Raw genomic sequence first — 26,705 nt, 5'->3', positions numbered from 1 at the left:
AGGAGCCTGATGGGGCTCGATCCCAGAACGCCAGGATCACGCCCTGAGCAGAAGGCAGACGCTTAACGACTGAGCCACCCAGGCACCCCCATTTATTTCTTTTTCTTGCCTATTTGCTCTGGCTAGGATTTTCAGTACTATGTTGAATAGCAATGGTGAGAGTGGACATCCTTGTCTTGTTCCTGATCTTAGAGGAAAAGCGTTCAGCTTTTCACTATTGAGTATGATGTTAACTGTGGTCTTGTCATTATGGCTTTTATTATGTTGAGGTACATCATTCCTTCTACACTTTATTTGTTGAGAGCTTTTATTATGAAAGGATGTTGAATTTTGTCAGATGTTTTTTCTGCATCTATTGAGATAATCATATGATTTTTTATCCTTCATTCTGTTAATGTGGTATGTCATATTGAATGATTTACATATGTTGAAACTTTTTTGCATCCCAGGGATAAATTTCACTTAATCATGGTGTATGATCCTTTTAATGTGCTGTTGAATTCACTTTGCTAATATTTTTGTTGAGGACTTTTGCACCTATACGCATCAAGGATATTGGCCTGTAACTTTCTTTTCTTGTAGTGTTCTTTTCTAGTTTGGCTATCAGGGTAATGCCGGCCTTGTAAAATGACTTTGGGAGTGCTTCTCACTTTTCAATTTTTGGGGAAGACTTTGGGAAGGATTCATGTTAATTCTTCTTTAAATGTTTAGTAGAATTTACCAATAAATCCACCTGGTGTGGGCTTTACTTTGTCGGGAGGTTTTTGATTACTGACTCAATCTCCTTACTCATTATTGGTCTAATTTTTCATGATTCAGTCTTGGTAAATTATATGTTTCTAGGAATTTATCGGTTTCTTCTAGGTTATCCAATAAGTTGACATACAATTGTTCATGGTAGTCTTTCATGATCATTTGTATTTCTGTGGTATTGGTTGTAATGTCACCATTTTCATCCCTTTTTTTTAAAAGAGTTTATTCATTTATTTTAGAGAGCAAGAGAGAGTGTGAGAGTTGGGGGGGGGCGGAGCTGAGGTGTAAGGAGAGGAAGGGGGAAGGAATCTTGAGCAGATTCTATGCTGAGTGTGAAGCCCAATGTGGTACTTGATCTCGTGACTCTGAGATCATGACTTGAGCTGAATCCAAGAGTCAAATGCTTAACTAACTGAACCACCCAGGCTCCCCACCTTTTTCATTTCTGATTTTATATGTTTCACTCTTCTCTTTTTTTTCCCCCTGAAGTCCAACTGTGAACCAGAGCTAGTAACTTTGCTGATATCTTCAATGACAATCTTTACCAGGCAAAATGGCCAGGATCAGGACCAGCAGCTGACCCAAAGGGTTCTGAGGGTGTGTGCTCTCTCAGTGAGCCAAGGATTTGTAAACACACCTTGCCTCCACTACCTTCCTCTAGTAGTACTCTTAGACATAGATAACGTGTACCCTGTTCCATAGAGAGACCTGCTTTGGCCTTTCTGTAGCCCAGCCTCTCCCTATTTGATGATGATGCCATAAATCCAAGGAGATGTGTCCATCCAGAGGCTGTGATCCTTCTTCTAGACAATGCTCTGGGTAGCTGGGACCCTGAGATTCCCTGCTCAGATGACCCCAAGCTGGCTTCTAGACCCCATATAATTCTCTTCCCTGGTCTTTCTTCCCAAGGACAGGGGCACTTCTCCTGATAGTAGTGCTATGGATGAAGATTGGATGTGGAATCTGGAATGTCTTGTGTCTACATAGATGTCTTCATGGTCCCTCACAGTGTATAGTTGCATTAGAGATGAGAAGAGAGGGACTGGCCACAGGCGTAAGACCTCACTGGTCCTTTTATCCCAAATTACACAAATATTAGAGATGGATCTACTTTTTCCATCCAAGGCCTAAAGTTGGGTTCCTTGGAATTTCAGTCCATTCATAAGAATCTGATCTAAACTCTGGTTTTGCTTCTCTCTGATCATAAGTTAACAGGTGAGGCCATAATGTTGTTCACTGCCCATGGCTGGGCCAAGATAGTATGAGGGGAGCATGAGCTCTTGGCCATATTGGATATGGCCCTATCAAGAGACCTCAGGAAGGCCAAATGCAATCTTGCGCTACATTGACTGAAGTGAGCCATAGCCAAGCTCCTACCTTGGTGGAAATTGCTTTCGTGAGCATCCTTACACTAGGCTCCCAAACACCTTTCCTCTACCTTCTCAAGGGCAAAAGCTGTGTCTTAGTCTATGTGGGATCCCATCCTTTAGCATCAAGTCTGGCTTTCAGCAAATACACAATAAATGCTTATTGAACCCTACTGACTCTGCCTAGAAACTACTAAGTAGGACATTATCACGCTCACATTAGCAGAAAAAAGTACGTTTCCCAGATCTTAGGTAAATTAAACAGCAACCACGGCCCCATTGGAAGAACCAGAGATGCCATTCCTAGAGGAATTTGTCAAACACAACAGTCATCTGAGAGAATATATGGGAGGACAATCAATCTTTATTCCAACATGAACAGATCTTTGTGTGTGCTACAGCACTGCATTCAAGGAGGACTTTACAAAGTTTGTTCATTAAGCCTGGTTCTCAAATGTTAGGATTCATCAGAATAACCTGGAGGGCTTTCTAAAAACATGTATCCCTGGGCCTCTCTCCTAGAGTATCTCATTCAGTAGCCTAGTGCAGGATCTGAAAATTCACATTTCTTTTTTTTTTTAATTTTATTTATTTGACAGAGATAGAGACAGCCAGCGAGAGAGGGAACACAAGCAGGGGGGTGGGAGAGGAAGAAGCAGGCTCATAGTGGAGGAGCCTGATGTGGGGCTCGATCCCACAACGCCGGGATCACGCCCTGAGCCAAAGGCAGACGTTTAACAACTAAACCACCCAGGCGACCCGATGAAAATTCACATTTCTAACAAGTGTCCAGGTGATGCTGGCAGTGCTGGTCTGGACATCACACCTCGAGAACCATTGCTTTGAACAAAAGGAGAAAGGTGCTTAAATTAGCAATAAAGACCTTAACACAAACTGACATCAGATATGGGACAGTTCAGTAGAGGACCCAAACTAGGATCATGAAAGTAAAAGAAATTCAGGTTGAACAAATCAGAGACATTAGACAAGGCTCAGGAGCCAAGTTTAAAGAGGCTCCCAATGGAGAGAAAGCCTGGACAACTTGAGCCTCAAGAAGGATAATAATTGCAATTGCAACCCATTAAATATGTTTAAATCCATTTGTTCTTACTATTTTAAAAAGTTAATTGGTCACCACCAGGGGATAATAAAGAGAAAATAATCAAGCACTTACCCTGCTTTTCCTACATGAACTCTCTCACTGAGTAACAATTATAAATGAGAGATAATGTCTCCTTACAAAAGTATTATATAAAAGCAATAAAAATAAGAAATAATAGAATTAGAAAATCGCCATTTTACAGCCTCCAGTGAATTAGCGGATCCAGGCATTGAACACTGACTGTTGCTAATATAATAAGAGCGACCATGAGATGTTAGGTAATCTTACCAGTGAAAGAACAGAACACCACCTATCATATTGTCTTGCCAAAGAGATTGATTCTGATTCTGATTAAGATGTGGAGTCAACTGCCAATTTGCAGGAAGTACTGAGGACAGAATATGCTGAAGTTCACATGCAACTGACAAAATCCAAACGGTGGGAAATTCTATAGGTCAAATGCTCCCAGTTCCTCAATAGGTAAATAAGAAAAAGAAAAAGATGGAGAAGGAAATTGTTAATTAAGCCTTCAGGTTTTTTTAATGGGCAAGATTAAACTGAAGTAAGTAGGGGGGCGCCTGGGTGGCACAGCGGTTAAGCGTCTGCCTTCGGCCCAGGGCGTGATCCCAGGGTCCTGGGATCGAGCCCCACATCGGGCTCCTCTGCTATGAGCCTGCTTCTCCCTCTCCTCCCCACTCATGCTCTCTCTTGCTATCTCTGTCGCTATTTCTCTCTCTCTCTCAAATAAATACATAAAAATTTTAAAATCTTTTTAAAAAGTTGGATTTCCCCTTACTCAAAGCCAAGGGGCATTCTTATCCAGAAACCTAATTCGTTGTTTGTTCTCCCTAGGCCCTTTTCTCCTAGAGAAGAGAGATCTCCTGACTATATTAGGATAAGCAGTTCTTTTATTTTAAGATTTTATTAATTTTTTTGAGAGAGAGAAACATGAACAGAGGTGGGAAGGGGCAGAAGGAGAGGGACAAGCAGACTCCCCACTGAGCAGGAAGACCCATGTAGGGCTTGATCCTAGGACCCTGAGATCATGATCTGAGCTGAGGGCAGATGCTAAATTGACTGAGCCACCCAGGCGGTCCAGGATAAGCAGTTCTAATCCTGCCTCCTGTTCGAAGGTCTGCTTCTTCCCATGATGGATAATCTGTTCTTGATATCCATCTTAGAATTTGCAAATACCAACCATATGCATACAGTTTGTCCCCTCATCAGCCTCTCTGGAGAGTTCTGGCTATGCTTAAAACAATTCATCTCGATGATGCTATTCTCAGCCACCTAATCTAATGAAGCTTTTTACCTTTATATCACTGGAAATTATTCTATTTTGATTTTTTTTACATTTACATTTTGTTTAAGTTCCATCAGGAGCAACTATGTTTGTCATGGTTTTTGTGTCATTGCCAGTGACAGTTTCTGGCACAAAGTAGGTGCTTAAAAAGTACTTGTTGGGGCGCCTGGGTGGCACAGTGGTTAAGTGTCTGCCTTCGGCTCAGGGTGTGATCCCGGCGTTACGGGATCGAGCCCCGCATCAGGCTCCTCTGCTGTGAGCCTGCTTCTTCCTCTCCCATTCCCCCTGCTTATGTTCCCTCTCTCGCTAGCTGTCTCTATCTCGGTCAAATAAATAAATAAAATCTTTTAAAAAAATAAATAAAAAATAAAGTAAGTAGGAATGTGCCCTTGGGTGACAAAACTATAAAGAAAGGCAAGTCAAGATAGTGGCTGTTTTCTAGGGGAGGAAGGGGTTGGGACTAAGGGTAGGGAATGGAGACGCTTCTCGGATGGCTGGCAAAGTTTTCTTTTTGGACCTGGATGATGATTACAAAGTCCTAACTCTATTGTGTGGTGGGATTTTTTTGTATCCCTGTTTTATTTTACAATAAAAAGTTTTTAAAAAAGTCAATCAACTACTATTGTAGACAAAACAGAAGAGTGAACTATTTGGGGTTATATTCCATGTGAAAATGTTTACTTTATAGAGACCAAGATATCTAAATATATATTTTTACAGACCTGGGTCTGCTTTGTCTTAATGAGGTAGATGGGAGAAAATAATTTTGCAGGTGGTGGAGAAGGTAAATCGTAACCATCAGGCCAAACAGAGGCTTTCTTTCTTTTTTTTTCTTATTAAATAGTTTTAAAAAATTTTATTATGATATGTTAGTCACCATACAGTACATCATTAGTTTTTGATGTAGTGTTCCATGATTCATGCACATTCATGTTTGTGTATAACACCCAGTGCTCCATGCAATATGTGTCCTCCTTAATACCCATCACCAGGCCAGCCCATCCTCCCCCCCCCAAATCCTCAGTTTGTTTCCCGGAGTCCATAGTATCTCATGGTTCATTTCCCCCTTCTGTTTACCCCCCACCTTCATTTTTCCCTTCCTTCTCCTACTGATCTCCCTGTTATTCCCTAGATTCCACAAATGAGTGAAACCATATGGTAATTGTCTTTCTCTCCTTGACTTATTTCACTTAGTATAATCTCCTCCAGTCCCATCCATGTTGTTGCAAATGTGGGGTGATCGTTCTTTCTGATGGCCAAACAGGCTTGCTTTCAGTTTAGCGCACTGTGGAATGTACTAACAACTTAGAGTGAACTCTCCGAACTTAGTCTTTTATACTTCCAAGAAAATAATAAATAAATAAGAGTTCAGAGGACCCAATATAAAGAGTTATATACTATATGCTGGCTAACTGAACATAATAATTAAAAAAAATAAATTAAAAAAATGTTTTAAAAAGCAAAACAAACTCTCAGGCTTGTTTTTCCAATTTGAGAAGGAAAATGTTGGTTCTAGTTGCCATATTGTTAGCTAGGTTTATATATACTTTGTTGAGCCCCACTCAACGCCTGCTTTGGGTCTGCTGATTTGCCTCTGTGACATTGAAGCTCTGGAAGTTAATCTGACTTTTTGTGTTGCCCAACAAGTTCAAGACACGTGGATCTGTCTCTTGGTCTAATGGGTTCTAAATTTGTGATTTTCATAAGTCAAGCAGAGAAAGACAATTATCATATGGTTTCTCTCATCTATGGAACATAAGAACTAGGAAGATCCGTAGGGGAAGAAAGGGATAAGGAAAGGGGGGGTAATCAGAAGGGGGAATGAAGCATGAGAGACTATGGACTCTGAGAAACAAACTGAGGGCTTCGCGGGGGGTGGGGGTGAATGGGATAGGCAGTGATGGGTAGTAAGGAGGGCATGTATTGCATGGTGCACTGGGTGTTATACGCAACTAATGAATCATGGAACTTTATATCAAAAAATAAAATAAAAGAAAAAGAAAAAAATTTGTATTTTCAAAGCAAGGGAGAAACCCTCCCACCTTGCTATACCCACAGTGCTTAGTGCAGTCCAGACACATCACAGAAGCTAAGAGTCTGTCAGTATGAAATAATTGCCCTTCACACTGGCCTCATTTCTACTTTTCATAGAAGTTGACTCTCTTGGAAATATTGTCAAAACTATGCTTACAGAATTATACTGCATAATTCATGTCCTAAAGTCACCTTGGTTTACAGCAAAAAGGTAAAAACTCAATATTTAGCAGAACAAAGAGAAGAAAAACTTAAATCCCCAGAATAAGATATGATGCACACTCCTATGTGTTCTTTTCTGAAAGTGAACGTATAAATGCCTTAATAATTATAGCTAATGCTTATTGGAAGGCCAGTATGTGGCCAGGTAATTCCTAGGACATTTTACATGTATTAACCCATTTAACCATCATCACAACACTATGAGAAAGAGACTATTAATTACCACATTTCGAAGGTGAGGAAACAGACACAGAAAGGATGCGTAAGCTGTCCAAGGTCACACATACTCCCTTGGCCTTCATCAGACTCTTCACCCTGTGGCAGCCAGAGTGATTTTTCTAAAAATAGAACACAAACTATCAATGTCTTCCTACTACTTTTTAAATTAACTTACTTTAAATTCAAGTAGTTAACATACAGTGGATAAGTAGTCTCAGAGGTAGAGTTCAGTAATTCATCAGTGGCATATAACACCTAGTGCTCATTCCATCAAGTGCTCTCCTTAATGCCCATCAGCCAGTTAACACATCTCCCTACCAACCTCCCCTCCAGCAATCCTCAGTTTGTTTCCTTTAGTTAAGAGTCTCTTATGGTTTGTCTCCCTCTCTGATCTCATCTTATTTTTTTTCCTTCTTTCCCCCATGACCCTCTGTTTTGTTTCTTAAATTTCACATATGAGTGAAACCATATGATAATTGTCTTTCTCTGCTTGACTTATTTTGCTCCTCATAATACCTTCCAGTTCCATTCATGTTGACGTGAATGGTAAGATCTCATCCTTTTTGATGGCTGAGTAGTATTCCAGTGTGTGTGTGTGTGTGTGTGTGTGTGTGTGTGTGTGTGCGCGCGCATGCACGCATGCCACATCTTCTTTATCCATTCAACTGTTGATGGACATCTGGGCTCTTTCCACGGTTTGACTATTGTGGACGTTGCTGCTATGAACATTGGGGTGCAGTTGCCCCTTCAGATCACCACCATTTGTATCCTTTGGGTAAACACCCAGTAGTGCAATGGCTGGGTCATAGGGTAGCTCAATTTTTAACTTTTTAAGGGACCTCCACACTGTTTTCCAGAGTGGCTGTACCAGCTTGCATTCCCACCAACAATGTAAGAGGGATCCCCTTTCTCCGCACCCTCTCCAACATTTGTTGCTTCCCACTACTTTTAAGAGCAAAGTCCAAACCAAAGCCATAAAATGGCTGCAAACACATCATCTGAGGGTAGACTCCTGCCTATCTCTCAGCCGTATTTTTCAGCCACCCCTGCCTCCTTGCTCTCTTTCCTTGAGCAATTTCATTCACTTCCTTCAATGCGTCAACCGCTCCTGCACCTCCACGCTTTCTCACCTGCTGATCCCTCTCCCTAGAACCCTTTTTCTCCATCTCTTTGCCTATCCAACACCTACTTTTTGTGAATATTCTCACTACCTCGAGGCAAATACATTCTAGGTTAGGACCCTGTAGTGTGAACTCCCCTTACATATATGCTGCCCTTGGTGTGACTTTCTTGTTTCCTTATGAGTTTTTCCTGCTAGATTGTGTGTTTCTGTGAGGTCAGGGACCTTGGTTAACTTATTTATTGCTGTCCCTCCAATATAGAGGGCCCTGTTCTGGTAAGTAGCAGGCACTTAATAAATGTCTATTGGATTCTGCTTATTGTTATCAATGGATTTTTGAGACCTAGGCCAGAAATGTTCAGTTTGTGACACGATCCTATAAACACGAGTTTAATCATGTCAAACCTATGCTATGTATTTGTTTCTGTCCAGATTCTACATTCAGTGTCAGGATAGACCAGCTTGAGAATCGGGAAGTGGTGGTAAGAGCTGGGGTAGGGTTAAAAATAAGAAAATACAGTATAAGATAGAATAAAATAATCACTATAATTTTCTTGTGTGTGTGTGTGTGGAGGGGGTGGGAAGGAGTTGGAAATCATGTCCATCAGAAGAGTGACATAAAAACTAATTCAATTTCTTTGCTGGTTATTGGTCTATTCAAGTTTTCTCTTTCTTCCTCTTTCAGTTTTGGTAATTTATGTTTCTAGAATTTATCCATTTCTTCTAGGTTGTCCAATTTGTTGGCATAGAGTTTTTCATAACATTCTCTTATAATTGTTTGTAAAACAGTGACATAAAGCTAAGGACAAAAGAATGGGAAGGATTTTGATAAGAAGATGGTGGAAGTACAATAGCTAAATCGTGGAAGGAGCCGAGATGCCCTTCAACAGGTGACTGGATTAAGAAGCTGTGGTCCGTATATACAATGGAATATTACTCAGCCATCAAAAAGAACAATTTCTCAACATTTGCTGCAACATGGATGGGACTGGAGGAGATAATGCTAAGTGAAATAAGTCAAGCATAGAAAGACAATTATCATATGTTTTCACTCATTTAAGGAACATAAGAAGTAGGAAGATCGGTAGGAGAAGAAAGGGAAGAAGAAAGGGGGGGTAAACAGAAGGGGGAATGAACCATGAGAGACTATGGACTCTGGGAAACAAACTGAGGGCTTCAGAGGGGAGGGGGTGGGGGAATGGGATAGACTGGTGATGGGTAGTAAGGAGGGCACGTATTGCATGGTGCACTGGGTGTTATACGCAAGTAATGAATCATGGAAGTTTACATCAAAAACTAGGGATGTATTGTATGGTGACTAACACAATATAATAAAAAATATTATTATAAAAAAAAGATGGTGGAAGTAGCAATCTAGAGAGAAGGAATAGCATAAACTAAGGCTTGGGGACAAGAAAAGGCGTAACTTGTTCAGGGATGAACATTTTACTTAGCATCTCAGCACAAGATAATGATCAAAGATGCAGCTCATGTGTGGATTAATGTGCAGAAGCACTCGTAGATGCCAGCTCTGGATGACCTGCATCATGTGGGTTCTGGTGTTCTCAAAATCAGTCCTGGGTTTACCAGGGAAAAGCTTGTGTCAGCATTTCTAGCAGCCTTCTCCATAAGAGAGACAACCCGATTAAAGCAACTTGAGCCATTTCTTTGGTGGAGCAGATTTCTTTAGTCTGACGGATGCATGAATTTCAGACAACCTTGGCCCAATACCATGCAACCCTGGACTCATCAATTCCCTATGTGTGGAATCTGTATTTTCCTTTGGCTCTGGTTTGGCCTCCCATGGAGGGAGGGCTGCCTGGAGGAAGAGAATATGCTGGTCGGAGAGACTCAATAACTTTTGTTTCTGTGATTCTGATTTCCAAAAGCACATTAATGAATCCCCTTCTTGCATGCACTGGGTTGATGAGAAGCTGTCTTGGAGAGACAGATCCACTTTCAGGTTTCTGAGCAGCCGGTGATGAGGTTCAGTCTTCAGGCTGCACCTGTGATTCAAGGCATTGAATGAAGGCACAGTGGTGTCATGGCTAGGAGTGCTGACCGTAGAGCGAGTAGCCCAGCTCCACCATTATGGTAGTAACTTCCCCATGCCTCAGTTTTCTCATCCATAAAATGGGGATAATGACAGAACCTACCACATAGAATTGTCATGGGGGATTAAATAAGTTAATGAAAGAAACCCTTAAACTAGTGTCTGGCACATCGGAAGTGTTCAATAGTGTAAGATATTTGTATTGCTCAGTCAATAGAGAGACAGTCCAGTTAATAACATCTCCTGTAATTCTCAGAGCCATTCTTTAAGGTATATGGTATATGACTATGAATATCTGTGTTACTCATGAATTTTTCTCAACCCAAGATACACAAAACCAAGGCTCACAGCGAGCAAAGCAAAGTTATCACCCATCTTTCCAGAGGACAATCTCACTTAAAGATTTAAGGCACAAATAAACACTTTGATAGTAATAGAAACATATATTGCATATGGAGTGAAATGCAAATTTTGCATAAATATTTACTCTAAAGCATGAGACTTCCAAGAAATTTCTTGTTTGCTGCATACCAATTCTAGGACTTACCTCCAGAGTCCTGGAGCTATGAGTTTGGTCTCCTCTCTCATTGAAATAATTTGTTTCTGGGAAGGCAATTTTACTTCTAAGTCCTTTGCGACTGCCTCACTGTAATTCCCATGTCAGACAAGACAGGATCATTATGTATGAAACGGCTGCTTGCTCAGGAAATACTTCTGTACATTAACAAAATCAAAGTAGCGTTAGTGATAATGGAAAGATGGCCAGATCACTGAAAACTTCATAGTGGCCCCATCCATGTATTATCATTAGCTGTTAGGATAAATACTTTAAGGAGTCACGCCCTTACCTTCTTGGAGCTAACAAGGTAAAACAGAAGGATATCTACACATAAGCATACTTCTTGGAGTCAAGAAAGATGAGGGGGGAGGAAAGACCCATAATCACCAGGCAGAAATAGGAGTCATCTAGCTCAAAACAACATGTGTAGAATTGATCCATGTTCTTTCTCTGAGTGATGCCATCTGCTTGGAATGTCAAGGATGGAGGAGGTGAGTAGGACTGGAACAACGAAGTGATGGCAACGGGAAGCCTGCCCACCCCCAGCATCTTATTTGTGTTCTAGCCATTCTTTTTTTTTTTTTTTCTTCCTCAGTGGCCTTCCTTTTTCCTCCTGGACAACGAGTGTCCACAAGCCTTTCTCCCCTGTTCAGTTTATCAGAACTCTTTCTCAGCGTGGAACTTACAACCTCACCCACATTAAAGAATGCATGGTTAATAAGCCTACGTGGCAGCTTTGCCAAAAAGCTTGCCTTAAAAAAAGTAATGATTTACTTCTTTATTTTGATATTTTGTTAATTTCAAGTTTACAGAAAAGTTGCAACAATATATCCTATACTTGGATTCACCGATTATTTACATTTTGCCTCATTTGCTTTACCCTTCTTCTCTCTCTCTCCGTAAGTATACAGCTTGTTTGTTTTTATATTTTTTGAAACATTTAAGTTGGTGACATTAAGCCCCTTTTCCAAATACTTCAGTGTGCATTTCCCAAAATACAGACATTTTCTTACATAGCCACAGGATAGCAATCAGAATCAGGATATTTAACACTGGTACAATGCTATTATCTAACCCACGCTCCACATTCAGCTCTCACAATTGTCCCAGTGTGCTTTATAGCTATTTTGTTTTTCCTAATCCAGAATTTGATTCAAGATCATGCATTTCATTTGGTTGTCATGAAACCTCAATCTCCCTTAAACTGGAACAGTCTGTCAGCATTTTCTTGTCTTTTTTGGCTTTAACATTTTTGCAGAGTACAGACTAGTTATTTTGTAGACTGTCCTTCAATTTGGATCTGTCTGATGTTCCCCCATGATCAGATCCTCTGATAGGACCACCACAGAAGCGCGGTTGTGCTTTCCCAGTGCGTCGTATCAGAAGGCACATAACATTAGTCTGTCACAATATTAGTGCCGTTAAATTTTATCCCTTTGTTTAAAGGGGTGTCTGCTGGGTTTCTCCATTGTACAATTATTTCTTTCCCATGATAATTAATAAGTGATGTGGGGAGATTCTTTGAAACTATGTAAATCTGTTCTTCATCCAACTTCTACTCATGAAATTCAGCATCTGTTGATGATTTTCTAACTCCATCATGAGCCTTCTACATTTATTAGTTGACATTCTACTCTAAGGAAAAGCTTTCCCCTTTCCCCTATTTATTTGTATCAGTATAGACGCATAGGGTTTTATTATATTCATTGGACTATAATCTATTACTGTAATTACTTGTTTCAAATCTCAAATTATCCAAGATTTCACGAGGGGGAGCACCTCCAAGCTGGCTTCTGTGTCCTTTCGATAGGTCCCTAGTATTCTTTGAGCACTTCCTTGTTTTCTGGCACAAGATATTTCGGGAACATCTTATGCTTTCTATGTCCCAGGCCTGGAATCATACATTTCCCCACGGAACCCTGGTTCCTTTTAATGGAGGATGGTATTTAGAACACAAGACGTGGCGCTGGACGTATTCATTGTTACTGATGTGTCATTGTTTCTAGGTACTCTCAGAGAATCGAGCTAAGAAATATAGGCATGCATGTGGACACACACATGTACACATATATAAATGTACACAGAAGGTTGCAATTTGGCTGAATTCAAAAGAGTGAAACATTGGCTCAAATTTTGTTCTCTAACAAAGTGAATAGAAGGTGGCATTTTAAGGCACAAGATATACGTCTCTTGATGACTCTGAAATCACACTATGGCGATTTGACCTAGGAGTGTGAATTGACCTGGAAGTGAATTTCAAAGCTTTATTCCCATTCACTTGTTTTGTTGTTGTTGATGTGGATTATTTATTTATTTATTTATTTATTTATATTTCAAGTTTTTATTTACATTTTAGTTAGTCAACATTTATGATAAAATTGGTTTCGGGTGGGGGTGCCTAGGTGGCTCAGTCAGTTGAGCTTCCAACTCTTTTTTTTTTTTTTAAAGATTTTATTTATTCATTCGACAGAGATAGAGACAGCCAGCGAGAGAGGGAACACAAGCAGGGGAGTGGGAGAGGAAGAAGCAGGCCCATAGCGGAGGAGCCTGATGTGGGTCGATCCCATAACGCCGGGATCACGCCCTGAGCCGAAGGCAGGCGCTTAACCGCTGTGCCACCCAGTCGCCCCTAGCTTCCAACTCTTGATTTTGGCTTGGGTCATGATCTCAGGGTCATGGGATCGGGCTCCACATCAGGCTCTATGCTCAGAGTGGAGTCTGCTTGTCCCTCTCCCTCTGCTTCTCCCCCCTGTTTTGTCCTCCATGCATATGCTCTCTCTCAAAATAAATAAAATAAATGAAATACTTTTAAAAATTGGTCTTAGGTGTAGAATTGAGTGATTCATCCCTTACATATAACACCCAGTGCTCATCACAATAAGTGCCCTCTTTAATGCCCATCACCCATTTAGCTCATCTCCTGCCCACCTCCCTCCATCAACCCTCCATCAACCCTCAGTTTGTTCTCTATATTAAGAGTCTCTAATGGTTTGCTTCCTTCTCTCTTTTTCCCCCATCCCTATGTTCATCTGTTTTGTTTCTTACATTTCACAGATGAGTGAAATCATATGGTATTTGTCTTTCTCTGACTGACTTATTTTGTTAGCATAATACACTCAAGCTCCATCCATGTTGTTGAAAATGGCAAGATTTCATTCTTTTTCATGGCTAATATTCCATTAGTCAGTTGCATTTCTATGTTCATATATCTATATATCTATATATCCATATCTTCTTTATCCATTCATCATCTTTATCCATCCACTCATCAATGGACATTTGGGCTCTTTCCATAGTTTGGCTATTGTTGATAATGCTGCTATAAACATCAGGGTGCATGTGCCCCTTCTGATGAGTATTTTTGTATCTTAGCCATACTGTTTTTCAGAGTGGCTGTTGCAGTTTGCAGACGACATGATATTCTTTTTTTTTTTTTAAAGATTTTATTTATTTATTTGACAGAGATAGAGACAGCCAGCGAGAGAGGGAACACAAGCAGGGGGAGTGGGAGAGGAAGAAGCAGGCTCACAGCAGAGGAGCCTGATGTGGGACTCGATCCCATAACGCCGGGATCACGCCCTGAGCCGAAGGCAGACGCTTAACCGCTGTGCCACCCAGGTGCCCCACGACATGATATTCTATGTAGATAACCTGAAAGACTCCAAAAATTACTAGAACTGATACACGAATTCAGCAAACTCACAGGATATAAAATCAGTGTACGGAAATCTGTTGCATTTCTGTTTCCATTCACTTGCACTCAATCACCAAAACACTCTGTTGAAGGAAACAGAGTGATCAGAGGCTTTGAAAGAGAGGGGAGTTGACAATGAAACAGGGACAGGCCTTTTGCACCTGGGAAGGAGTTGTAGGTGAGCCTAACAAATTGAGGCTTTCTCTCGGGAAGTAGGAAGAAGAGAATAAAGTTTTGTGAGTAAAACTCAAAAATCTCAAGTTAAAAATTTGATCTTGTAAGAAAGAAAATGGGGAGGGACAGCATGGAACTATTTTAGAAATAAGGCTGTATCTATATTAGAGCAAAACTGCTGATGAGTTTAGAAAGCCACCTGTTATTTCTGATGAATGATCCATTCAGCCGCATTTTGTGCACGTCAAATGTGCTGAATTAAAAATGGCCACTAATTCTTTGACAGTTCTTTCACTGAAAGGTAAGGTCTATCTTCCCTCTGCTGAATCTTGGATGAACTGTGATGGCTTTGACCAATAAAGCGTGGCAGGAGTGATGCTCTCTCACTTCCAGATCTAGCCTTTAAGAGGACTGGCATTTTTTGCTTCCTTCCTCTTGAAGCTCTGAACCATCATTTGAGAAATTGACTACCCTAAGGTCGCCATGGTGTGAGGAAGCCGAAGCTAGCCCCATGGAGACTCCATGTGGGAGGGAGATAGAGACCCAACCAGTCTCAGGCCATTTTCTTCACCAGATGTACAAGTCATCCAAATTGAGGGTCCAGACATTGTAGAGCAATGATGAGCTTCCCCTCTGTGCCATGTCTGGATTCTTGACCTAGCATGAGATATAATAATAAGCTGTTGTTAAAAGCCACTTGGTCTGGGATAGTTTGTTAAGTAGCAATCAATAACTGGGTCTCAGAAATGATATTCAACAGATGGGAAGGTAGAGAGAGGGGGACTGGATGTTGTTTTTTGGGGAAGGGATCCTGGCAGTGTGAATAAGTGGGTGGAGTTTGGAGTTGGTTCCGGTATCAGCAAAGACTCATAAAGCACACCAGCAGAAGCCAGATCACATAGGCCAAGCAACCACACATTGTGAAGTCAGGGGAAGTCTGCTGACTTTGGGAATGGAGATGAAGGATGGAGTTGGGGGTGACATGGACATGCAGAAGCTCTCCCTGGTCCTGTTGGGGAGCTTATTGCTAGCAAAAACAGATTCCAGCTACTGGTGCCAAGCTTGTTTCTCATTGGCCCACAGACTGGAAGGCAAGTCTTCACTGCCCAAACCTGGAAGGGTGTGGGTGGATGGATGGCAGGATGTCTACTGGAGTGGGAAACAGAAGGGGGGTGGTGTTCCTGGGACAGGTGAGGGCTACAGACATTACTCTTGCACTTCAGGGAAAATAGAAGACAGGAGACACTGTCAGACCTAATAGTGCCCAGGGACAGGCATGCAGAAGAATGGTTCTGTAGTTTGACATAAACTAAGAATTAGTAGCCTCTGTGGTCTGTTACAAGGCAGTCTGGGAAGACCCCAATGTCATTTTCCCCCACAGGGCTGTGGTTCTGTAGCCTGCCATTCAAGCTGTCTTTAATCTGGAACCCACCTACTTTTCCTACATTGTTCTCGAGGGCTTGTCTTCATGCATGCCGTGTTCTCTGTATATGACACCCACTTCCTTACTTTGATGCTTTCACTCAAAATGAAATGTTTTTTTCCCAGCATCACATGTCTGAATCCTGGATTCCTACAAGAAGCCCTTGGAATGTCGCATGAAGATTGTCTCTGATCCCTCAGTGTGGAGGTAACCATATACTCTCCGAAATCTTAAGGTATGTTGCCTATACACTGCACAGCTATGTAAGTCTTGCCTTGTCCTTCCTTATAGCCCAGGGACTTGCAAACAGACCCCATTTTACTTCTGAGACAACCCAAATGCTATGAGCCTCACGGCAATCCAACGTCAAATAAACCCTCGACACATTTTATTGAGTTGGAGGTTGGAAGTAAATCCTAATATTTATAAAGGCCCTGATATTTTTAAAAATGGAAATATTTTAGAACTCAAACAACTCATCCATGTCCATACAGCTAGGGAGGATAATTGTAAGATCAGGTGCTCTGAAAGTCTACCCCGTGCTGCACAGTGAAAGCTTACTGTCTATCCAGAAAACACCTTATTATGACTGTAGATGATTAAATTAGTTGAGCCAATTAAAAGCAATCATGCCAATTATAAGCTATATCCAGTTAAACTTGACTTTCATTTGTTTGTAAACTATGTGCAAGATGGGTGAGATGTCTCTGGCCTCAAAGATATTATACTTGAATATGTTGAACTGTCGTTCTAATTTCTGGTGTGAAAAAAACTTCATCTGATTCAACCTGCCTTACTGCAGCTGTTAACAACTTGTCAGTCTCTAAAAAGAGGCGGTGTCAGTTTTTCCTCTTTGGAGACCCTCTACACTACCAGGTTTGAGAGGCTTGGATCTATCTCGAGTCTCTCGGCATCATTGTTATTACTGAGGGGTGTGGCTGGAAGCAAAAGATAGACCAGGTAGAGGCTTTAATCTTTCCACAATACCCATGGAGGCTAGGAGCTCCAAGTCTAGGGGGAAAGGGGAAGGGAAGATTGAGGTAGACAGGAGCAAGTGCAGGTGAGAAGGCCAGGGGAACAGGAGTAAAAGGTGCAAAAAATGATCGAAGGGAATTAAAAGAAAGAAAAAGACTAGAGATGGAGAAAAATGGAAATAGAAGGAAGTGGTGGTGGGGGGGATGAGAGAAAGTGCTTTGGAAACTAAATGAGAAGCCTAAAATTAAACCAACAGGCAACAACAACATCATTTAGAATCAACTGTGGTTTTATTTATAGCTGTGCTGCCCAAATGTAACTGTCAATTTACTCGCTATCTTGACTTCATTAGATAATGTGCTTGCATCGTCCCAAAAGATTTCCCTTTGAATGAAAGGATCCTCCCTATGAAATATTTCCATGTCTTTGGATTTGACGACTCTAGGTACTTCCTATAGATGGAATCAAACAATACCTGTATTTCTTTGTCTAATTTATTCACTTAGGATGATGTCTTCAAGGTTCGTCCATATTTTAACAGGTATCACAATTTCATTCCTTCCTACGGCTGCGTGATATTTCATTGTATGTATATACCACATTTTGTTTATCTATTCATCCATTCATGTACCTTTGAGTTGTTTCCACTTTTTGGCTATTGTCAGTAATGCTGCTACGAACGTTGGAATACAGGACGGTGTTTTGTCCTAGTGAATTGGTAACATTTAAACTTAGGAAACAGATGCAAAGTGGGCTTTTAGGATGCTTTGGTTCTAGAACATTGAAGCCAGCTTTGCTTGGGTAAATGAGCCATTTGTGGAATCCAGGCTGTTATCAGAGGCTTCCTTCACATTTGGCTTTGGAAGCCAAATCCTAGTTAGTCATCAAGTTTTGCTTGGCCTCCTTTTGCAAATGTTTTGTTTCTATCTTTTGAGCTCCTTGAAGGGATGACAGACAGGTGAGCTAAGGCAATATTCTTGAATCTCTAGCCCAACACCATCATAATATCATTCCTTTGTCACACCCCATTATATCCCCAACTACATGGTTTTTCTAGAGTAAGTTACTGGCCTTCTAGAAAGAGAAAGAAGATTTTGACATCTACTATAATACGCATACACACTCTATGCATATACCACATCTTTTAGAGCCTGGATCAATTCATTAGCACAGATTTTCTAGAAAATAATGGATCAGACCTAGGCCCACCAAATTTGAATTGTGTGTCTGTCGGATCTGACCATTGTGGGGGAAAAGTTCTTTTTGGTGTGTGGTTTTTGTTGTTCGCTGTGTTTCCCAGGATTTGGGTAATTTATTCAAAAATAAGGGGGGGCCCGCTCCTAATCTAGAGAGTTTCTCTTGAGCTGAATTTTCAAATTTTATCCATACACAACAACTCAGAGTGATTCTATTATAAGTTGAATTGCGTCTCCCTTCCCCAGATCACTGCAAATTCATATGTCGAAGTCTTAACCCCTAGAAGACATCTGACTCTCATCTGACCAGAGCTGTCGGGGGTGCCCAGTGCCTCCGGATTCTCCAACATGAGCTCGTATTCATATATTTATTGGAAAACTCTAAGCCTGTGCCTTCTTTTTGACATTTTATTTTAATATTCTGTGTGACAAAGTGAGAGATACGCATAAAGGACTTCTGCTGCACACTAACGCGTGATAATTGTCTCGAGAAAAAGTACTTGTAGAATTGAGTCGTGAGCTGAACTAGCTGCTTTTCTCAGGGAAGACCATTTTTATTTGAAGAAATAACTGACAGACAAATCATGGTTATTTGGCCTTGGGTATTTGGCAGATATTTTTTTTTGACAATGAACAAAGTGAGTCTGTTATTTCAAGGAAAACAACTGGCAGTATTTGTTGCCAAAGATAAAATTCCAACTTTCAAGAGAAAATTAAAATTTTGGAAAGCTTATATCCATCACCATGCGCTTGCCAGCTTCCCAATATTTAAAGACGTTTTCTGTGAGATTAGTGTTGATATTAACAAATATGATTTTTAAAACTTTGTGTAATGAAATGTGTCAAACATTTGGAGTATCTGCATAACTTGGTGAACCAAGATTTTCTAAATGACCAATTCATAGTTTTATAAAATTATGCATGCATAAAAAGCATAGTCCAAGTGCAAGACATACCAACGAAATTTAATGTAATAGAGAATGAAAAGCTCACTGAGATGATCTCAGATTCCGTATTGCAACTAACCTTTAAGGAACTATAATTTCTTGCATTTTGGTGTAGTATCAAAGAACATCCACAATGATCCAAAACAGCTATTAAAATATTCCCTCCCTTTTCCAACTACATGTCTGTGTAAGGTGGATTTTGTTCACATATATACTTCCATCAAAACAACATATTGCAACAGCTAGAATGCAGAAGCAAATATGAGAATCCATCTGTCTTCTATTAAGCCAGATAATGAAGAGATTTGAAAATGCAGAATAATGCCACTCTTCTCACTAATTTTCTTGGTTTGGAAAAAAAAAGTTATTTTTCATGAAAATACTTTACTCATGTTAAATTGTAATAAGTTCATTGTTGTTTCAAAAATGATTTGCAGATACATATTTAAAACCATCTAATTTTTAAAATGGGAAGAGTCAATAGAGATAATTCACGTAGGCCAAAGCTCATTGGGGTCCTAAATAATTTTTGAGAATGTAAAGGGATTCTGGGCTCCAAAAATTTAATGCCACCTGTTGGAGTAGGGGACACAGAGGAATGGTTCTCAAAGTAGGGTCAGGGAACTCTGTATCAGAACCATCTGGGTAGCTTGTTATAAAATGCGGTTTCCTGGGGTTTTGCATTGGGTTTCTTAAAGGGCCAGCTTGTATTTGTTTATATATATTAACATTTCCAAACAAAGCAAAACTCGAGTTTGATAAAGTCTTAACTTTATTAAGTCCCTTATAGTGTGGCCCGTTTTTTCAAGAACCTAGACAATCAAACTGAACAAGATACCTGTTCTACCAGAGTCCAAACCTCAGGAATCATGGCCACCCTTGTGCAAACGCAGTGATGAGAATTCTTTAGACAATATTTTCGGCAGAAATAACTTACGTATGGGGAGAACTTGACACATGACAGTGGAATGCATTTGACACATTTTCTCCAGATTGCTGTGGAGCCGAATATGTATTCTCAAGGTTTTTTCCTTCTTTCTGTCCCAATACTGAAGCCAACCACTGTGGTAGCCATTTGAGATGAGGCAGGGGAGGGGAGGGGAGGGGTGTGCAATGAGAGCTGAGTTGAGCACGGAAGAGTGGATCTTGGCAACTAAGACATACAGAAGCCGAGCTAAGGAATGTGTTTTTCTGAAAAGCCACATCTGGACTCCTGGTTAACATCCTGACTAATCTTGGCCTTGGACAAGAGGCCAACCCCCCAAAAACAAAACAAAACAAAACAAAACCCCCAAAAAACAAAAATACACACACACACACACACACACACACACACACACACTGAGTATGGCGATTTGTCCACTTTGATTTGTTGAATGTAGTAACATGAATCCAAAGCACTTTGGCCATGTGCGTGAATGAGTGTGTGTGTGTGCACTCGTGTTGATGTGTATAGAGGTGTGGGAAATGTCAACATTCAACTGGGAAACGTGTCTTCCTGTGATCTGCTTTCTGGAGAAAACCCAATCTCTTCCTTTATGAACTCTCAGAACAGGCAACTCTGCAGGCCCTTGTAGTTGGAAGAGCTAAGCAACGGCATGGGCTAGAAGCTAGGGTCTGAAAGCCTACTTTTCGTGGGGCGCCTGGGTGGCTCAGTCGTTAAGCGTCTGCCTTCGGCTCAGGGCATGATCCCGGCGTTATGGGATCGAGCCCCGCATCAGGCTCCTCTGCTAGGAGCCTGCTTCTTCCTCTCCCACTCCCCCTGCTTGTGTTCCCTCTCTCGCTGGCTGTCTCTCTCTCTGTCACATAAATAAATAAAATTAAAAAAAAAAGTCTGCTTTTCGTACATGGTACAGGATTCCTCTTTTTTTTTTTTTTAATGACACTTGTGTTATTACACTGGGACAGTTTTTACAAAGTCGAGATGCTGACATGGGATTCTATAACACTCAATTCACTTGTCATTTTCCTTTGCCTTACTGCTGGAGGCTTACGTTCATCTCCCCTTCCCTTCTCAACCCTACCCTTCTGCCCCTGCCATACACATCTAAAGTTGGTTTCACTCTGATCCAAATTTCCTCTCTAAAATTTCTCCTGTGTTCTGCACAGCATAAAATACAAGAGGTTTTGTTGTTTTTACTTTTTCCATAAAGCAAACAATTTGGCTGACGATTCCCTTACGTGTTATACATGTAAGAAATACAGGCATGGAACATTGATTTGAGCAAAGAAGTCAAAGAAACAGTATCCAGAAAGCGACGTCCATAGTGGCCAAAAATATGGAAGGATGAATTAGACTCGTGTAAGCTTAGAATACAAGTCAGTATAACAGGCTGCGTTTGTGGGTTATTATCATAGTGCCTGTTTTTCCCTTAATACATTACCCCTTCTGTATTAGTGGGGCTGCCGGCCAGAGAATGATATGCTCAGATTGCTTACGGCTCCCTTCTGCCCTCCCACCCTCTTTACCCCTCTTCTGAGAGATCCTGTGTGGCTAACCGCCCCCTCCCCCACTTCGGAACTGCCCCTGAGCTCCAGAACATCTTTCCTTCTTCCCTTCAGATGAAACTTTTATTTAAGGACAGTCTGCTCCAGGCCAGACATTTGGTATGTTTTACTCTACTCCATTCTCACCACAATCCCACGAAGTAGCAATTATTAGCCGCTTCTCACAAATAAGGAAAAACGAAGTTATGACAACTAGTGAGTATCAAAGCAAAGAATTCCGGGTGTTCATTCCGCTGGACTGCCCTACCCCCACCTTTCCTCGTTCCCTACATGGATGTCGTGAGCTGGGCGTAATCTAGTGAGCGAGCAAGTGAGCAGTCAGTTCTCAAAGTGCTCCCTACAGGAATGACTTTGCATCTCGAAGGAGAAGTCTTAGAGCTAGGAAGGACTCTGCTGGACTTCCAGTGGAGGGGCATAAAGGTAAGGGACCTGTTTGGGGCCAGAAGGAGCCTCTCTGGGAACCTGAAATTGTACCATAGAGAGGAGGGTCCCGATCTGGCGAATCCTTGGGCAGTGGCTGGCAAATATTTTGACCCACATGGTGTCTCTCTGAAAACTAGGAGATCCAACATAGCTTCTCTTAAAAAATTGGAAGATCTCACATCACTGCACCCATATTGTTCGATGGCAACAATGTCCTCGAGCTTCCATCTGGAGGGAGCCGAGCTCTCCTGTCATCACAAGCCCTGCAGGTTTTCTGGCCCTATGTCACTTATTCCTGGGCTGCTGCAGGCACCTCAGTCTGAGGCCTGTGAAGGTCTCTCCTGCCCATGGGAGGCACACCATCCCTGAAGGCTGAGGCTCTCAAGAGCCTGGAAGGCTGAAGTTCTGTTTCTTTTTTCTTCCATTTTCCTTCAAGAAAGGAGACGATAAGTACCTCGGCCCTCCTGTTCCAAGTCTGGGAAACTTCTGACCAAAATAAGTTCCCCACGAAATAAAGAGTGCCCCAGACTTGTGGGCAGGGCTCAGCAGTCTGATGAGGCTGTGTTCTCATTAAGAGTCAGGCCTTTGTCTCCATCATAATTCAGGTGGTGAGGCCAAGGAGAGTTGGCAGCCAGCTACATTCAGGGCTACAATTCAGCCGAAAGCCTTGAAAAGTATCCAGGCCTGCAAAAATGGCAACAAGCCTGCAAAACTCACAGGACTTTACCCACTTTTATAGGCATTGCCCCTCCTCTCGCTTGGTCCTCTCAATACCCACTCATGGGGAAACCGACTCCCTCTGCCGATCCTTAACTAAGCATAATGAATTTCCAATGGGAGGGCACATAGGAAAAGGCACCAAAACGAACGTTATATTGTACTAATCGTAACTGTAATCATAGCTAAAAATCATTGAACTTTTAGTTTATAACCAGGTATTGTATGGGGCGCCTGGGCGGAGCAGTCAGTGAAGCGTCTGACTTCAGCTCAGGTCATGATCCCGGGGTCCTGGGATCGAGCCCTCAGCATGGAGCCTGCTTCTCCTCCTCCCGCTTCCCCTGCCTGGGCTCCTTCTCTCTCTCTCTCTCTCTCTCTCTCAAATAAATAAATAAAATCTTTAAAAGAAATAACCAGGCATTGTGCTAAACTCTTCTAATGCCATATCTCATTTAATCCTTACAGCAATCTTAGAATTAGTTATCATTATAATTCCCTTTCTACAGATGAGCAGACTGAGATCAAAGCATTTAAGCAATTTGCCAAAGGTCACACAGCTAAAAAGTCTTGGAGTCAGAATTCAGGGCCAGATATCAGGGATGGGTACCCTTCCCATGGGCTTAGAAACTCTTCATGTACACTCTATTAATTTTGAAAAAAATCTTTAATTAAAAATCCACAATAACTACATAAGACGTGAAATCAGGCTAGTTCTGTCTGCTTCCTTTTGGCAGCCAGCACATGATGCTTCTACCCTATTTTCCTTTGCACATGGTTGGTAAGAGGGCTGCTAGAGTCCTAATCACGTCTTAGAAATTTCTTTGGGTACTTTTTGACTGAGGATCTCAGATGCTGTTCCCATTCTTTTGCTTATTACCACTTGTGCTCATTTTGGCTCTGTGCTCCATCTCAGTGATCAAAGACCTCAACCCACTGCAAGTACACTTCGTTTTATATGCACCACATTAGGAAGTCTTTTCAATCAGAGTTTGATATGTGCCGCGAATTTAGTAGTGAGTGGGAAAACTTGAGCAATCTGTCGGAGTTCAGACAGTACCAATAATTTCCCCTTTAACTGCAAATGCCTTAAACTTTATATCCATGGAATATGGTGGTTGCATGTGCCTGGATAATTTTATGTCTTATAGACACATAAATACGGCTATTATTCTAACAGCTATCATTCTGTTTTACTTGGAACTTCATGGAAGGGAGCACCCCCATTCCCCTGTTCTCAGCAGGTTGTTATTTTTCCCCCCAAAAGAAGATTATAATGTGTGCCGAGTTTTGTTTAGGTGGTAGCAAAAAACAAAGATGCAAATGAAAGTTTTTGAAAATTTGAAGTTGAGTGGGCAGCTCTAAAATGTCATAGAAATCAACTCAATTAGATCTTTGGCTGGAAAACATCAAAATGGATTAACACTGCTTAGGCTGGCTTCTTAGAGCCTGGAACAATGTGGCACAAAAAGTGTATTCAAAGGCATTGGTTGTAGGAAAATTGCTACCCAAGGCAGGGCTTGGGCAGGGTGAGTTTGGGGGATGGAGGAAAAAGAACCTTGTTGTATATGGGGCAGAAGTTAAAAGGGAGATAGTGATAAAACCAAGACAGCACTTTTCTCTATCAAAGCACCGACTTTACCTCTGAATTACCGAGCAGGTGCCCTGAGCAGGTGGTCTGCACCTCCACTATCAGTCTCTAGTGAGATCTGCAAGGCCGGAGGGGAGTGTGAACAGTGCCAGAAGGGCCAAGTCCCAGAGTGAGTTAAGGCATGCGGAAAGCACAAAGAACACAAAAAGGACCCATTTAGTCATACACAAAAGAAACAGTGCAAGGAAGGGGGCTGCTCACCAAATGTGAGCAGGTCACAGGATAAAAGCAAAATGCTTCAACTTCTTTTGCCTTCACAGTTGAGAAGAAGGATCTTCAACCCCTCGACTATATAGCCAACAATATATTGAGGGACAAAAGCTCAAGAGAATTAGATATTAAGAGCTCTTACCCAATGCAATGAATTTAAATTATACCCTGGACACTGAAAGAAGCCTTTTGAAGGGTGTGAGAGGCTCCTGAAGAATGGGGATGGTACTGTGAGTCCAGTTCCCTGGGAAACAGACTCTGGGTCAGAGACTTACATTAGGTTATGCCTTCAGGACCAACACTGATGAAGGAATAGGGCAGCAGAACAGGACAGAAGGAGAAACAATAGAAATTCAGTTACAACAAAGACCTGGGGTGATCCCAGGGTAGGCTCTGAAGTTGGGAGGGCCTTGCAGGCTTGTCTTACCTTGAGGCAAGAGAACCAGGTCTTCATAAATTCGCTTCCACCAGTTGATGAATGTGGACTTATCCCCCTCAACCCCCAGGAGCGGGAGGTGACCTAGGAGAGGTGGCTGTCTTTAGCAGAGGGCAATTCCCAGAGAGGGACTCAGCTGTAAGTTGTCAACAGCCTAACTCCCAGCAGTTGGAGAAATGAGTTCCTTGGTCTTAAAGGGGCATCCAGCAGTGAACTACCATAGTATCGCGATTTACAAAAGGAAGAGAAATTGAGATTCCAGAAACTATATACCAGTAACCTTGATACTGTGCCTCAACCAAACTGTAGCATGATTATCAAATAGATGGTCTTGGGGCCTTTGGAAAAGGACGCAGTGACCACCAAAAACCTAGGTGGGATCATTGGGAACAGTGTTACGTGCATGAATTTATTAGTGTCCATCTTGGTGACAGCCCTCCAAACTCCACTTAACTCTGCCATTTTTAACATCTTAAGTCAAATGCCTGGCTGAAGCCATATAAGACATGCTTATCAAACCTGCAGATGACGTGGAGTTTGAAAGATAGCCAAAATCAAAAAAACATACGAAATGTTTTTAAAACCTTGTCCAAAAAATCAACAAAGTGAAATTTAGTGAGAATAAATGTAAAGTAACTCACCGAGATCCAAAAGTGCATGAAGGAACAGATTTGAATTCACAGTAGTTCACGATGAAAGGTGACGTAGATGGATTCATTTGTTTTAATATAATCCAAATCAGCAGCGTGACCTGATTGCCAAGAAGGCTAATTCAGTACTGGGATTCTCTAAGAGAAATATGGTGTCCAAAACAATTGAAGTAAATCCCAATTTATCAGAAGCTCTATTAGAGAGAGTGCCCTATGACAGATTGAGTATGTGAGGTTTTTCTTGTCTTTAGAGAGAGAACTTAGAAGATCATTACAGTGGAGGCAGAGGCAAGAAACCTGCCTCAGAAGGAGTAGTGGCCTTGGAATCTCTGAGAGCAAACTTTCTTGTCATGGTAGACCCGAGTACCTTAGAAGGGGCGCCAGATAGACTTCAAGGTGGTCCTTACGATACCGACCTTCGAATGTAGGCAGGACCTGTGACTTGCCTCTAAAGAACAGCACACGGCAAAGGTGATGGAATGCAACTTCTGTGATCATCTTTGGTTACATAAAATTCCATCTTGCTAGCAGACTCACTCTCTGCCTCCATTTCTGACTCTGGAGAAGCAAGTTGCCACGGTGTTGAGGGTGTCTAGGGAGAAAGCCACATGGCCAGGAACTGTGGGAAGGCTTGGAGCCAAGCACAGCCTCCATTTGACAGCCAGCAAGAGCGGAAGCCTTCACTTCTACAACCAAAAGGGAATGAATTCTGACAACAACTGGAGTGAGCTTGAAAGCAGATCTCTTCACAGTGGAGCCCCTGGATAATGACTGAGCCCTGGCCAACACCTTGATCATAACTGGACAGAGGACTCAGCTGAGCCATGCACAGACTCCCGACCAACCTACATGGACTGGGTTACTTTCAGCAGCTAAATTTGTGGCGATTTGTTACTCGGCAATCAATAAATAACACAGAAGGGAGTGTATGGTAAGGAGAAGCCCCTACTAACTGTGAGAAAAGAGAAGCCC

General features: G+C 41.6%; 1 protein-coding gene and 1 long non-coding RNA gene across 10 annotated transcripts in view; one reads left to right on the top strand and one right to left on the bottom strand.

The window, feature by feature from the left end:
- Nucleotides 1–26,705, top strand: part of LOC105241166 (tigger transposable element-derived protein 1-like) — a 283,983-nt gene that overhangs the window by 153,879 nt on the left and 103,399 nt on the right. For 7 of the 9 annotated variants that reach the window (XR_004622365.1, XR_004622366.1, XR_004622364.1 and 4 more), the window contains 3 exons: nt 16,149–16,258; nt 17,505–17,539; nt 18,441–19,222. The gene's annotated coding sequence lies outside the window, so the exon portion shown is untranslated. Of the gene's footprint in view, nt 1–16,148; nt 16,259–17,504; nt 17,540–18,440; nt 19,223–26,705 lie in introns of those variants that run through there. The other 2 variants (XR_002144262.2, XM_034649235.1) reach the window with 2 other exon arrangements.
- On the bottom strand, nt 14,384–25,834 carry LOC117797416. Its single transcript, XR_004622369.1, has 3 exons — nt 25,725–25,834; nt 25,075–25,167; nt 14,384–15,257 (listed from the first exon to the last, which is right to left on the bottom strand). It is a non-coding gene; the product is annotated as an uncharacterized LOC117797416 (long non-coding RNA).

The sequence above is a fragment of the Ailuropoda melanoleuca genome, chromosome X (assembly GCF_002007445.2).
Source record: "Ailuropoda melanoleuca isolate Jingjing chromosome X, ASM200744v2, whole genome shotgun sequence".
Lineage (NCBI taxonomy): Eukaryota > Metazoa > Chordata > Mammalia > Carnivora > Ursidae > Ailuropoda > Ailuropoda melanoleuca.
This window is presented reverse-complemented; position numbering and strand designations above follow the sequence as displayed.